We start from the raw sequence: 16,151 nt of genomic DNA, 5'->3' as shown, positions 1-16,151 counted from the left end.
CACCACATCAAGAAATAGAATGTTTCCATCACTCCCTACATTCCTCTGTGGTCCTTTATAGTCAACCCCTCCCCACCCCACCCAGCCCCTGGACCCTGGTCACCACTGATCTGTTCTCTGTCCCTATATTTTTGCCTTTTCCAGAATGTCATAGAAACAGAATCACACAGCTTTTAGCCTTTTGAGTCTGGCTTCTTTCACTTAGCGTAATGCGTTTGAGATGCACCTAGGTTGTTATATGTGTCATGAATTTGCTCCTTTTGCATGGTGAGTCGTATTCCATTGTATGGATGTAGCACAGTTTATGCATTTACCAGCTGAAAGGTGTTTGGGTGGTTTCTAAGTTTTGGACATTATGAATAAAGCGCCTATAAACATTTGTGTGAAGGTTTGTGTGTGGTTGTATGTTTTCATTTCACGTGTCTGAATAACCAGGAACGGTATTTCTGGTTCATGAGCTAAGTGGTTGTTGAACTGTACGAGGAACTGCTAAGCCATTTTCCACGGTGGCTTGACCATTTTCCCTCCCAGAGCAGAAGCTGAGAGTTTAGTTACTCTGCATCCTTGCCAGCACTTGGTTTGAGGAGAGTATTTGTCACATAATAAGCACTGAATGTTTTTAAAGTAATTTTAATCTATGTTGCTTACACTAATTCCATTGTTCTTGCTGTGACCACTATCTCAACAACCTCTCTTATGAATTAACTAACTTCTGAGTGTGACTCAATTTTTCTGGAAGCCAGAGCACCTTTTCATTAAAAACAAAATATTGGATTTGGCAGGTGAAGAGGCCACATAGGTTTTATGCTTCATTAAAACAAACACAATAGGCCGAGGGACGGGGATTAATAATTTGGTATGTTCATGTTCAATTTCTAGGGAGTAAAGAAATCCTGTACATTAGTTCAGTTGAAATGGGACCCGGCTCTAGGTCACTCCCCTCCTGGCCATATACTTCTCTGGTTGCCTGATTGGACCATTCAGTGTCTTCTTTCTGAAGCCAACTAAAGGCAGGGAGGGGGAGGATAGGCAGAGATAAGTAATGAGGCACTAACTAGGTGCCAACAGAGGGCTTCAGCTAAGAAGAGAGAATGTGGAAATGTGGTAGTGAAGGACTTCTAATTAGGTTTTATGAGAAACAGAATTTTTAAGAAGCCCTATGCTGAAAAGGACATTAAAAGCAGCAGAGTTTTGTGTATCTGATAGTTAACACCAATGTGCTGGAGTGGGTTGGGAAGGCTAGTGAGGGAGAGCTCTGGTGACTGACTTGTATTCACAGTTATGAGCTAAACATGAGCAAATTCCTGGAAACCAGCAACTACTTCATTAGAAGGTATGACAGGTTGGCTCAAGATGTGGACAGAAAACTAAAGACAAAGCAAAACCAAAAATGAAAACAAACAAAAACCATCTTTTCTGTCTTTACTGTAAACTCCTTGAGTAATCTCGAACAATTTTCACAAGGTTTTTGTCCTGACAATCATTCAACCATGAAAAGAGATGGGGAATATTTGTTGATTATTTTGTTGTAAAAGCAAAAGATGCTAAAAAAAAAAAATAAATAGAAAGATTCTGTTTAACACCATAACCGTTGTCGACTAAAATAATCCATAACCAATCTATAAATGAAAATTTGGGTGAGTTTATTCTGAGCTGAAATCTGAGGACCATGGCCTGGGGCCTTTGTTCCCAAAGGAAGAAAGGGCACCGAAGAAGTGGGGTGCACAGAGTGGTTATATACCCCCAAACAGGGTGTTTCACATATGATTGAAATGTCCCTTCCACAATAGTCACAAGATTGCCCTGTCGGCACAGCACTTGATGGACACAGCAGGTAGTGGGTCTGCTATCTTGGTGGGTGTAGCAGGAGGCAAGTCGATTGTCTGGAGTGGTCACAGGTGAGCACAGCAATCAGTTTCTAGCCTAAGGAAAGACGCTTAATCCTTAAGGAGACACCAAAGCGCCAAAGTTGGGAGGGGGAGGGAAGTTGCACCTTTATCTCAAGGGCCTATGTTCTTGCCAGAGGGAATATCTAAAGCAGATATACAATGCATCCTCAACAGCCACGGTCAGGCCCTTTCGGAAAGACAAGGTCAGGTCGAATTAAGTTTATACCAAATGGCTTCCTCATATTCTCCAATATATCCTATTGCTTGCCATTTTTATTTGTCACCATTGTAAATACGATTGGAATGGAAGAAGCCAAATGGTGTAGCAGGTAGAACTTTTCAACAGGGAATAGAGAATTCAGTCCTAGACCTGAGTATGCTGACAACCAACACTTAAGAAACACTTATTAACCTTCCTACATCTCAGTTTCCTTATGAATAAAATCAAGGTATTTGAGTGGGTGACCTTTAAGACCCTTGCTAGCTTTAAGACTCCATTATTCTAAAGAATAAGCAGAATGCAAATGGTCAGTTTTCTTTTTGGAAATCTTTTTCTACGGTTTTTGACTAGAGAGTTAGGAGGTAGTCCTATTTTCCATGGCTTAATTTGATCTGAATCCACTTATGGGAACTGTCACTTCAAATTGTTTTAAAATTCATGGGCCTGGCCCTGTGGCTGAGTGGTTAAGTTCCCGCGCTCTGCTTTGGACTCCACAGGCGCAACCTTCCCGTTAGCTGAACTTCCTACCTGTATCTTTGGCCCCATTTAGGGACAGCTCTATGACCTTGTACAGCCAGAAGTAGTTACAGAAGACTGACCATCGTTCATATCCCCAAAAGATTTCGGGGCCAAATGGGTTCAGGGGGCATTTATGATAAGGATTATTTTGGTCTGGTTACTTTTAAAAACTGCAGACAGTAAAGGAACTCTGAAAAGTAGAATTTACTTACCCTTTGTTAAGAGGCATTTACATTTGTAAAGGAAATCTCCATCTGTAGAGGTGTGTCCCTCTCTGCACCAGGAAGAAGGGGGGTGACCTTATCTCTAGAAACTCTTAATGGGGAAGCATAGGACATCCTGACTTAATCTGATCTATTCTTATCTAAAGTTATAGGACCACCCAATAACCAGACCCCACCTGCACTGATACCATTTTAATGATTTCTTTCATGATCTTTCCATTGTCTTGTAAAGAAGTATCTCACATACCCATGCCTTATAAATTTAGCTCTAACCCTGAACACATTGCAGCTCTTCACTGCCCATGGGTCCTGTCCCCATGCTGGCAGCTCTTTACTGCCCATGGGTCCTGTCCCCATGCTATTCCATACTATTCTCTGAATAAAAGAGCACTACTGCCAGACCTTGAGAGTCCAAGTAATCTTTCTTTCAACTCCTCGACTCACCGAGTCTGCGTCATTTCTTCTGGTGGCCCGTATGGCAGCCCGGGGTTTCACCAGTTCAAATCCTGGGCGAGGACATGGCACTGCTCATCAAGCCATGCTGAGTTGGCATCCCACATGCCACAGCTAGAAGAACCCACAACAAAAAATATACAACTATGTACCAGGGGTCTTTGCGGAGAAAAGGAAAAAATAAAAAAAAAACTTAAAAAAAATTCTAATGCATGTTTCATGGACCTTCGGAGTTGTGAATCTTTGTAACTTTTTCCTAAAGAAATTTCAGGTCTCTATTGTTGTCTGTGGGCAGATTAGCCAAGGAAAACCACCACACAACCATCTTGAGACTTAACAGGAATGTTATGCTAAAGCTATTTTCCATTTTCATTACCACTGTCATAAGAATAGACGTACATGATAGCAATTTTAGTTTCTCCTCTTCCTTATTGCCTCATGTGTTCTGTGAACTACAGGAGTGTGTGATATTTCCCATATGCTCTGATTTGATTTACTTCTCCTTCCAGTTGGGTTTTTACTAACCTGTGAAGGAGGAGGGTATAACAAGAAACTGCAACTCATGATATGGGAAAGGTCAAAATAGTACTGGATTTAGGGATAAAGAAGGAGTGTCAGAAGGCATTGATGACAGAGTTGCATTAATTGCCATTGTTCTCTGAGCCTTCTCTTTCCTCATGTTGAGATTGAAGCTGTAGAAGGGAGAGGATGGGAGCAGGATTCCAGGAGCAGTGGCTAAATCTCCTGCATCGAGCCTTCATGAATGCGACTTTGCTCATTGGGAGAGGAGTCTCCCCTTTATTAGGAAAAGTACCTTATCACTGGGGATCAGGGTCTGTTACGTTGACATCACAGCCAGAAGTGTACCAAGATGGAAAGGGAGACAGAGCAATTCATTCCCATTTAGGGAGGGCTTAAGGCTTAATGACCACATCATGATATAATCGCTGAGCTACAGAGATCAAATAAATTTTTACTTACAAGATATTAGGTGCCATTTTGCTGTAGGTAGACTGATCAAATCAATAGTTAATTAAGTGATATATCCTTTTACTAAACAACATTGGCAAAACCAAATGAGTCAGATTACGTAAGAACATTACAGATTTTTTTCCACCTTGAGGCATTGTTTTCTAGCTATAGTAACAGACAAATTATTATAATAAAAGCATTGATTGGGATTATGGCAGGATGTAGTACTAGCCATAGGCTAGGCATTCATGAAATAGCTATCAAATAGAACCTTTTCTGGTATAATCTACTACCTTTCATAAGATAAGTTATCATGTATATTTTTGTTTTTCCTGATCTATTAGTGATGCAGTGGAAAGAATCCTGGTCTCACAGCTGTCACTAACGACCAGGTTAGTGATTTGGGTTAGTCATTTTAACTTATTCAGAGCTTATTTTTATCAACTACAATAGGAGTCAACAAACAATGGCCCACAGTTCAGATCCAGCCTGCCACCTGTTCTTGTAAATGGAGTTTTATAGGAACACAGCTACTCTCATTCATTTACATACTGTTGATGGCTAGTTTCACCTGCAATGGTCGAGTTGAGCAGTTGAGACAGAAACCGTACAGGAGGCAAAGCCTAAAGTATTTACTATCTGGCTTTTTACAGAAAAGTTTACAGATCCTTGCTCAACAACGTAAGAGAGATGGGTCACTAGCTTTCAAGCTTCTTTTTGTGTGTGTGTGAGACCTATTTCTGAAACTAAATCTGTGCAAAACTCCAATATACAAAACAGATGAAAACAAAGTCTCTGTGGCTGAAGAAGTGGTTGAAGTTGAAGGGATCCATCCAGTTTGGCATTCCCTGTGTCCTGAGCTATTGCCAAAGGTCCCCAGGGCTCCAGGGCGAAAAACCTTTGAAGAAATCATCTCTAACGTGTTTTATACCTCTGGAACCGTACATATAATTTCTTATTTTTTAACGTATGTGGAAAAGTAGAATTAAGTGATAGATTTACCTCTTGTTTCCAATCTTCCATTCTTACGTTGTGGCAAAGCCTAATTTGTCTTCAAGTCAATTGCAATTGGTAGCACTGTGGTGATTCCATAATATGATGTGGGCTGTGTGGCAAGTCTTCAAAGCCTTTGTGTTTCCTGGAAAACTTTTGTCTACTGATAAAAGAGAAACTAAAGCTACACTTTAAAAACAGACCCCAAGGGTAGAATCTATCAAACCGTTATGTCTCAACTGCTACATGCACGTTTTCCCTTCAAAGCATGGACCAATGGGTAAACTGTTTATTTCCATATACTTTAAGCCAACTTTTCTAATGATGGAGGCAGCAAAGGAATTCGATGTGGTCTAACAGCACAATAAAATCCAATTCAGTTAGTATTTATGGAGTGCCCCTGGGGTGTGGGCTGTTGTGTTAGGTAAGACAAAAATCTCTGATCATTTGTTTCTTTAAGCAATTTCTAAGGTCTGTTTCGCCTTTTCAAATAACCTGGAAACTTTCAGTTCATTGGAGAAAGTCCGCAGGGAAGGAGATGTCCCTGTCCCTTGACTTTTTAGTGTTTGAAGGAGTGACAATGGTAATGAGGTAGATGGGGGTAGCGAAAAGGAATGAATAGCTACGGACTATCTAAGAAGTGTCTTGTGCTGTGCTCTTTCATAAAATTTTCTCTTTTGTTTCTCAAAATGATTTAGGAGACAGGTCTTAAGTTATATAAATGTAAAAACAGTAACGTCCCAAAAGTCGTACAACAAACAAGGAGCAGAACAGGAATTCTAAGGCTGGATGCTTAAAAGTATCAAATTGTAGTGTCCAGCAGTTCAGGTTCAAATACTTAAAACACATCATATTCACTCATGTAAATATCCATGTTAATAAATACATCCACAACCACATAAATGTTGGAATCCTCATTCTAAATGCCGAGGAGAGCATTATTTTGCATAGTGGGTGGCCTACATGACTTATGAAATGAAGTTAGGCTTCAGTCCAAATAGATAACACGGAGTTGTCTCAGGAAGAGCTCAAGAATGTGATATGCCCTCCCGGAAGTGGACAAACTTTTTCTGTAAAGGATCAGACAATAAATATTATAGGCTCTGTGGGCCACGTGATCTCTGTTGTCACTAGTCAGCTCTGCCCTTGTAGCACCAAAGTAGCCATAGCCAAATGTAAACAAAGGAACACGACTGTGTTCCAAGAAAACTTTATTTAGAGACAGAATTTCATATGATTTTCCCATCCTCAAATTCTTTAGATTTTTTTAACCATTGAAAAGTATGAAAACCATTATTAGCTCACGGGATATGCCAAAACAGGGGGCAGGTTGGATTTGAATGTGGGGCGTTGTTTGCCAACCTCTACTTAAGAGCAGTGATTCACAAACCCTGTAAAAATTCACTACAAAGTTTGTCGAAAATGGTTTTCCAGGCTGCACCTCCAAAGATTCTCATTTAGTTGAGGTCCAGAATATGTATTTTTCAAAAAGCCTATAGATGATTTTTTGGCAATGTCAGTCAGTTTTCCGAATGAAAATAGGAGGCACATTAAATTAGGAGAACTCACAGTTATATTTATGTGAGAACTAATTAGAAAGATGTGGCTGAGGTGTGAGTGAGCCATAAGGGATAATGCAGAAACCCGGGGCCAGCAGCAGAAGATCTGTCACCATGAGGCTTGAAGGGATAAGAGGAGGGAAGAGTCACTTGAATCCAGAAAGAGAGAGTTGATGGAGAGATCCACCTAAATTTCTGCGGTATTGAGGGAGCTGTCCATCCAAGCTACTTTATTTCTTTTTCTTTCTTTATTTCTTTCTTTTTTTTTTTTTTTGGTGAGGAAGATTGTCCCTGAGTTAACGTCTGTGCCAATCTTCCTCTATTTTGTATGAGGGATGCTGCCACAGCGTGGGTTGATGAGCAGTGTGTAGGTCTGCACCTGGGATCCTAACTGGTGACCCCCAGGCCACCAAAGTGGAGTGTGCAAACTTAACCACTATCCCACCAGGCTAGCCCCATGTCCAAGCAACTTTGTAGGGAGGAAACTGGGGGAATAATGTACTGTCTTTACTTTTTCCCAACTCTTAATTTCCTGTCAGGGGCCCCATTGATTAAACTCAAAATAGGGAGTGCTGGGGCCCTATTGATGTGGTCTATGCTGGTCAGTCTCTTGGCACAGGGCTGGCTGGAGAAAACTGGAGTGTAAATCTGATGGGGCAAATAAAAGATACGTTGAAGAGTGGCAAAGGCATTTCTAAGAACTTTGGTCCTGGTCTCTCTTATTCCTTACATGATACTTTCAATCCTAACTTCCTAATACTGTGCATGGCCCCGAGCAGTAATGGCAGTCAGTAGGTGACCCTACCACCTCCCTTGCCTGGTTGCCAGGCATTTGGAGGTACAATTTTGTCACATGTTCTGATGAATGCATGAGGATTCAGGGGCCATTTGGGATGTCTTTTAGTTCCACAAAAGTCATAATATTGAACCCGCAAGAAGTTGGTTGAATGGTTGGGGTCATCAAATGTCAGCAGTAAGTCCCAGGCTCTGATTTCTCTATCGTTGACATACTTCGGGGAAAAGATGTGATGCTTATAAAGCCTGGGCATAGGGGACAGAAGAGGGAGAACAAAGGAGGTCTTGGGGGTCTCCTGAGCCTGAGGTTGAGACCTTGTCTTCATCTTAGGTGCAGAGATAACAAGTACTCATTGGTTAAGAAGAAAAAATCATTTCTCGTTTAAGTGATAGGTAGTTGAGACTGGGAAAAGTTAATGGTCAGGGAGGGGAAATGTCAAATATTAATATATGCTGCAATATATATTGATACATTGAAACCTCAGGTCTTACCAGAAGGGCTAGAAGGTAAGGGAGACCAGAGGTTTGGAGCACAGACACCTGACATAGGATCGTGACGGCTAGCGCAAGTCTTCTGGATTTGATTATTAAAAGGCCAGTAGTGGCCCTCAGTAGTACAGTTTCAATGGGCTCAATGGAAAGAAGCCAGACTTACATGGTTTAAAGAGAGAGAAGAGGAAATGCAGGCTCCTGGGCCCACAGGCTTGCAAGAGCTTTCAGTGGAGTGTACACACCATCAGCCTGAGCAGCTCTCATCTGACCAGGTGGCCAGGAAATGGGAGAGCAGCTTACTTTACAATTTAAAAGGGGCAATGGGAGTTTTAGAAAACTTTTGAGTTTCTAGAACTTAAACTTAGTGGTTGCCGTCCCTGAAGAATCTAATCACTGCAAAATATGCCCATTGGAAAGTGTTGTTCCAACGTACACTTGAAGATCCTGTCATTTTCAAGGAAAACTATTTCGTAGCTGAAAAGTACTTTTTGTGCTAGGAGGTGTGGAGCACAAATGTTATCAAAAGTTTCAAGGTACTTTTCTCCGGGTGGTTTCAGGTTTGTTTGATACACTTGAGGAAAGAACCATACAAATTCGGTTTATTCATTTCATAGCAAAATCCTATTTCTTAATTCTTTTATCTTCCTTTTAGATGCCCATACATAGTAGGACTGTTCAGTCTATTTTAGACTGAGAAGAAGGGCAATAAATATAAGCTAAAGGCCCAGAGTTAGATCTCTTGAGTTGATTTTGGTTCTGAAGTGTTGTGGGGCTCAAAGGCAAGAGTAAAGAGAATATTTCTTTGAGAAGGCACCACTGTGGTCTAAGAAATTTTACATATCCATTTGGCTTTTGCTATTTGCATAATAACCACCCATTCATTTTCCCATTTGTCTAAATTTACACATTCATATGGTTTACTTTATACATAAGAGGGTATCACTCCCTCTTACCCCCCATCAATATGAAGCAATGAAGAAAATCTGTTTGCCAAATGAAAAATTTAAGAGATTTTCAAAAGGAGCATGAATGAATCAGTGGTAGTTTTGGGAAAAAAAGAACGGCAATAATTTTCAAATTAGTAAGATTCCTCTTTGTTCTTTTCCAGAAGATTTTGAATGGATTGTCCTAACCTCAAGCCAGAAAGTCCACTTTTCTCTTTCATATCCTGATTATCAAATCGGTCCTTGCTTCATTACTTATTCTGCTGTTCTATCCTTTTTTTTTTTTTTTTCCAGGTGGAGCCACTTCCATAGGAACTTCAGGAGAGAATTCCAATATTCAAAAGGAGTTCACGTATAAAGTTAGGAAAACCAGTTTTGCAAAGAGCTTCTCCCCAATTATCCTCTTCGTTGACACTTAAGCAGGACTTGAGAAATTATTAGGCATTTTCCACTTGGAGATTCTCAGATAATAATATAAAATATATAGTCAGAATTGGCAGTGAATGGAAAAAATAAAGAAGTAACTAACTGATCAATCACCAGAGTAGCTAATTACCCAAAAATAAGTTTCCAGTTTCTTTGATGAATTCTCTCTGGCTCTGGCTATCTGATTAATTACAACGCATAAATCGAAACTAGCTCTTCGGAGGTGACAAGCCACTGGAAATGCTCTTACAAAATGCTTAATGAATTCTATCTATTCCTTAAATCATGAATTGCTACTTAATCACAGGTTACTTTTATTCAGCAGCATAGAAAGAAATGACATAATAACCTCTTTGAAATTGCTGAGATTTCTTATTTTAAAATATACACATAAAATAAAAATATCCTTCCTGAAGACATCTTTAAAACCAAAGCTCTTGACTCTGCTTGATTTAGTTTTAAGAATATCCCCTGCCTTAATCCTCAGTGTTCTGTTTGGTTAACAGTTTTTCTTTTTTTTGGTTACTTTTCATGTCTGTAATCAGCTTTTTTCTTCAAACTATTGTGTCGTTTTCTTCTGGTTTGTTCGGTAAGTTAGTATTAAAATATCAGACTTTTCTAAATGTGACTGTAAGATTTGGTTACCTTATAACTATAATTGTCTCTCAAATTGAGGATTGGGGTGAGGGCAGCCGAGGTGGGAGTTGTGGGGAAAAGAATTAAAATGGCTTTTTTTTATCTCTTTCTTCTTCTTTATTAAAAAAAAATTTTATTTTAGGAGTAGTAGATGAGAAGGGAAAGGGAGCAGGAGGTGTGGAAGGAACACTGATGCACTTTTCACCTTCACAGAAAAGCATTTCAATGAATAATTTCAAACACACACAACACGAAAGAGAAAATCAGGAATGATGTTCCCATTTCCTATTTCTGTTCTTCCTACATTCTTTGCGTGCTCTTCTCCCTACAAATGCTTTTCAAAACTCTGATTACCTTTAAAACCTGAGGATGTGGAATAAAAAGCCTACAAGACAAGACAGGAGCTGTGAGTGAAGGAAGGGCGGGATGGCACTGGGGTAAGTTACAGAGACCACCCCATCTACAGGGAGCGGCTAGTAATTTGGGAGGAATGTGGACCCAGTGTTCCCAGATTTCTGCATTTTCCAAGAAAATCCGAAAATCTGGATTTTTATGGGAGATTTGTTGAATTTTGAATGTTGGAGACTAATTCAATTCAAGGAAAAACACTGCGTGGGCCAATGGCACACACGTGCAGGCCAGATTGAGTCTTCAGGCCACCACTTTGCAACCTCTGACAAACAGTATTATAGGCTCTGGATAGATCCCTGCTCTGGGGACTTCAGCACTACCAAAAAAGGGGAAATTACTGTTCATGAGCTTTGATTTTAGTATAAGAAGAGAATGAAACTGACATAAATTCATAAGCACATATATTTGCATGAAAGAGAGATTAAACTCTAGCTCATTGTCTAAGTGAGGAGAGAAATGTGGGATTATATATCTAGTTAGGTTTTTTTCTCCCAGAAGCTATTTTTGAAAGTCTTCATTAGTTCATAGGAATATTTTCTGATTTCATAGAGACCTTCAATTTATACATTTTTAGTTTTATATCCGGGAGCTAGGATCAGTCAAATACACTTTCATCTATTTTAGCATATATATTTAAGTAAGGCATCAATCTTTAAATATATACTTGTCTTTGAAAATTGCACAGTGTCAAAGTTTTGGCTAATGTGGTTATTAACCAGAGCTAGACTTTTTTTTTTCTGTAATTCATACTTGTTTTGGTTAATAAGAAAGGCAGGGAAGTGTGGTTAAGAGTATCAGCTTTCAGGTGAAAAAGATTCCAGTACCAGAGGTTAAGAGGGCAGCTTTGGAGTGAGAAAGACTTGAGTTTGAATCCCTCTTTTTTTTAGCAGCATGTCCTTGATTAAGGTAACTAAGGTCCTTAAGCTTCAGTACTACCACTCACCATGTCAGCAGTGTGACGTGTGTTTGGAAGCTACTGGATGGATAAAGACTTGGGGAGCTGGTTGGGACAAAGGTTTGTTTCAGGAGCGACTGACAATGCGGGGTTAGCTGGAGTCAGGTAACGGAAGATCTTGAATACCTGTGAGAAGTTTGGAGTCTAGGGTCCAAGGAGAGAGTCCAAGTTTGGAGTCTAAGTTTGGAGAGTAGGGTGAAGAATGAAAGCACTTGAGTGGGGAAAGCTAGAGAGAGACTGCTTTAAGAGCAGAGATGGAGCAGCAGTGCCTGGGATGGCTCAGACTCAGGTGGCTGTGCAGTAATCCGCAGGAGAGATGATCTCAGTCTGGATAAGATCATGGTTGTGGAAACAAAACAGGAGACATGGGCTTAAAAGATATCACTATATGTGACTTTCGTATGAATAGACTGGAAAAGCTACACAGCAGAAAATCTAAGAATTTTAGGATTATTTTAAAGGTAATTTATGATTAGTGAAAGAGAAAAGAGAGCTAAGGATTAAGAACCAAGTAACAAGTAACGTCTAACGAATAGAAATTAGGGGTGCAGGGGGAGTGGATATACCAGAGGAAATCGAGAAGAAATAGAGAATTTGAAGAAGAAATAAATATTCTAACAATAATAGTGTTTTTGTGTGTAAACATTTCAAGATGATTTTACATCCCTTATATCTTTAATGCTCTTGATATGATAATTCGTGTCTCACTTATCTTCTAGGAATGCAATAGATTTCCTCTTCTTGTACATCCTTCCCATTTTTTTTTTATGCCATCTTAGGGTCTGCCTCCCCTAAGAGCCTTTCATCACTTGATTCCACTATTATATGCATGTCTCTGAGTTGGTTTGGGGTTATGCAGGTGAATAAGATCAAGAGCATCACAATCTGGTGTAAAATATGATACTTCATTTCCTTGTCTGTTTTGCATGTGTCTACTATCAGCAACGGGTCAGAGACTATTTCATTTTCTTCTTAGTGAGTTGTATAATTTTCATTTTGTTAAAAATAAGACTGTCAGCTCTTGCAGGGCTGGGGTCTTTTCTGTTGCTTCTATCCAGTGAAATCTTCTATTATGCCTTGTTATCTTGTCTCATAAAATAGTAAATTCAACTATGAGTAGGTTTTTGCTAAATTTTAAATAATGCTTTTTATTTATTTTTCCGACAGGAGTATGCCCTTATCATCCACTCTACCTCCCGCCATACTTAGCAGAACCCATAAGAAGAGGTGCTGTCAGAATTTGCAAAGAATTGATTAATGTTTTCTGGCCATTTAAGTTTTTATTTAACATTAGTTAATTAATTAACATATTCATTCCCTCATTTAATCCTGTCTCTGGCTATTTTAAGTACGGCCAGATTAGACCATCTTGTCCTCAACTTTCTTCCACATAAGCTTGCCATCACTCAGTTGGTGGTTTGGGAAACAAGCCTTCACAACACTCCTTTCCTTCAAGATTGTCTTTATTCTGCTCAATTTTATGTTTCTCCCACAATTATCTCATTTTCAATTATCTCATTTTTCTGGTGCTATTCGGTGTTCCTTGCCAGGTCTTGAGGCCAGCTTTCCTTTCTTTCTCCCCTTGATGGGACTGAGTTTGAGCTCCTGAAGGACAGAGTCTGTTTCTTTGTGGCCCCAGAGCCCAAATTAGCACAACACTTCTCCCACAAAAGGTGGGCAGTAAACACATTCAACACACAAATGTTTGGGATCTTTTTTGAGTGTGAGGTACCGAGGTAGATGCTGGGATACAAATTCAAATAGATATCGTCCTTGGTCTCCGAAAACTTAAACTCCAGCAGAGAGATGGGCAAGTAAGTTTACAATCATTTGAGGGGTGGCAAGAGCTACTCTAGAGGCCTGCAGAGGTTGAGAGTTAGGGAAGGCTTCCTGGAAGAGGCAGCCCTTGCTGAATTTTTAAGGATAAGTAGGTATAATTAGAAGTGATAAGACTTGATCTTGGGTTGTGTTAGTGGATGAAGAGATGAGGGGATTTAGATAAGAGAAATATTAGGCATATAGACTCTGTAAGATGTATGACTGTCTAGATGTAGGGTGATGGAGAAGGCGGGGTCAAGGATGCCTCCTAAATTTCTGCCTTGGACTAGTGGGTAGAAGGTGGTACCTATTCAGCAATGCAAGGATTAATGGAAAAGGAATAAGTTTAGAAGAAAGAGGGATAATGGTAATGTCAAGAATGGTCACTGCTCCTTTATCTCCACACCTTCATAGTCATTCTTCTTCCTACTGGCAAAGTATTTAACAAGAAGGGATGGAGTCTTGGACCCTGATGAAAACATATGGCCACCCATTTATGTTTCTCTCTTCTTGCATCTTACATATTGGGGGAAGGAGGGCAGGACTGAGTGGAGGGACAAGGAGATGAGTGCCCAGATTTCCTTCAAGAAAGGACTCAGACCTCGGTGATGTGGAATGACTGAGCAAGATAGGGATATAAAAATAGAGGCATTTTGCACCATGAGAGACATTCCCACAGAAAAATTCTCACTCCCGAGATTTCTGCTTGGTTGCCTGAGGCTTTGTTGGATCTCCCAAGCAGCTTGATTTCCTCCTCTGCCCTATCCTGTGTTCTCTTCTCTTCCCAAGGGTGATCTCTAGTAAAAATCTTGCACCCCAAACTCCTTAATATCTGCTTTTGGAGAAGCCAACTTTTAACACAAACAGTGCCGTGGAGATTTCTAAGACCTGGAAGCATCCCTGGGGTTGCCCAAGCTCCCTTTCCCCTTGGAGTTCTAGAAGGAAGAGGTCAGAGAGTGTACCCTAGTTTATAGTGGAGTAAGGGGCTATGATTATTTCCTAATTGTTACTGCCTAAGAGGATGAGGTGAAGTTTCCTTAGCTGGGAAGAAATGAATCTGAGAAAAGAAGTGAGCAGTTAATTTTATGATTGGATTAAAGGTACTTCCAATCTCCAAGAGGGCTTTAGTTTAAAACCAACAAATTGCAGCAATTGTCCTAAATGGGCGCTTCCTTCAAATAAAGAATATCAAAGAAACCGTGGGAAAGTTGGAGCAAGTTTAGTTGCTGTGAACCAGAACACTTTAATCTCTTATTAAATGAATGCAGTGTGATAATAATATAATGACACCTTGCATTTAGATTGCGTATTTATTTTTCCCAAGACATTCCTAAAGTACTTTAATGCAATGTCTTTTTTCCCCCTTCCTGCTGACTTTTCTCAAGTGGGGGAAGGAAGAATAGAGATAATTGAATCTTTAATAGCTAATGTTCCTTTTTTGATTCAACTGCTTCCCCATCCACCTGTATTAGAGCTATGAAATAGTGATAGAAATGATTTTCCTTCCTGTTCCTTTGACAGTCTAGGGGAGGTTGTCAGAATAAGAAATGAGATGGTTTGTATGAATAGAGCAATGAGGGGTTGTGGGGATAAAGAATCTGGCTACGGAATAATCTACAAACAGAGAAATCTACTCCTTGATGACCAAAAATTGATGCTGATTCCTAAACTCTTATCATAATCATTAAAAAGCCATCATTATTGATATTTGTGTATCTTAGCAGTGTACTTAGCAGATATTCTGCTAAACATTTGAGATATACTATTTCATTTATTACTCACAATTTATTTTGTAGGGTCAAAAATTCAGTCTCTGAGTAGTTGAATAAGGGGTCCAAGGTCACAGCTGATAAGGGACAGTGCTGTGATTTGAATCCAGGAGATATTTCACTCCAAAGATGGAACTTGTAACCACATTGCTTACACCCTCCCGAATGTGGAGCTCCCTTATCTGTAACTGCTGTACTGACTCTACGGTTGGAATAATGGTTTGTGTGTGTATGTATGTGTGCGGTGGGGTGGGGGTTGGGGGAGAGTCCACTTAAATAGTCCCAAAGAGAGCAGCTTGCTGAATATGCTTAAAACAAAACAGCTTCACCAATAAAGCCCCAGGTTCCTAGCAAATATTCCATCTTCCCAAACTCCCCCTTCATGGAAATCTTTGGCTTTTCCAGTACAACTCAGGGAAGAAGATTTGACATCTTCAAGGATGACATCAAAAAATAAAGGAATAACAAACAATAAACATTGCTCAACTATGCTAATTCATGCCCCAAAGGGAAGACAACAGGAAAAACCTAGAGTTTGCCAAATGGAAAAACAACTAAGCTGGTAGAGACAGAAATGTTAATTCAGACTTCAAGATGATAAAAGACTTGTTATAAACAATGGGAACTGGGAAAAAAAAAGTTGTACTCAGCCAAATCCCTCAGATATATGTAAGCAACTAACTCCCACTGAGATAGATGGATGCGTCAGTTTCTTCATTTTAATGAAGACTATTAGACTTTGCGTGTTCACAGGGCTCTCTGTATTATGTCCTTTTCTAGTTGGTACGGATGAAGCAACTTATAAAAAAGCCAAATGCTTACACTGCAAGCAGGGCAAGAAGTGGGCTCAAAATGGAAAGAGCGTGGCTCAGTTTGTCTTGGGGTCAATACATCCTCCCTGGTCCCTCATGGGAGGGAGGGGAGCATACGTAGAATAGCTGATCCTATTTTTGGATTCATGCTAGGCTATTGTTATTAAATGTTTGTTCAATATTGTTATCCTGGGAGCAATCTTCCCTAAATTGCTACCTTCTACATCGATATTATTTAGAACAATGCATAATTAGCCACATTTC

The sequence above is a fragment of the Equus przewalskii genome, chromosome 8, assembly GCF_037783145.1.
Source record: "Equus przewalskii isolate Varuska chromosome 8, EquPr2, whole genome shotgun sequence".
NCBI lineage: Eukaryota > Metazoa > Chordata > Mammalia > Perissodactyla > Equidae > Equus > Equus przewalskii.
Note: the sequence above shows the minus strand (reverse complement) of the source record.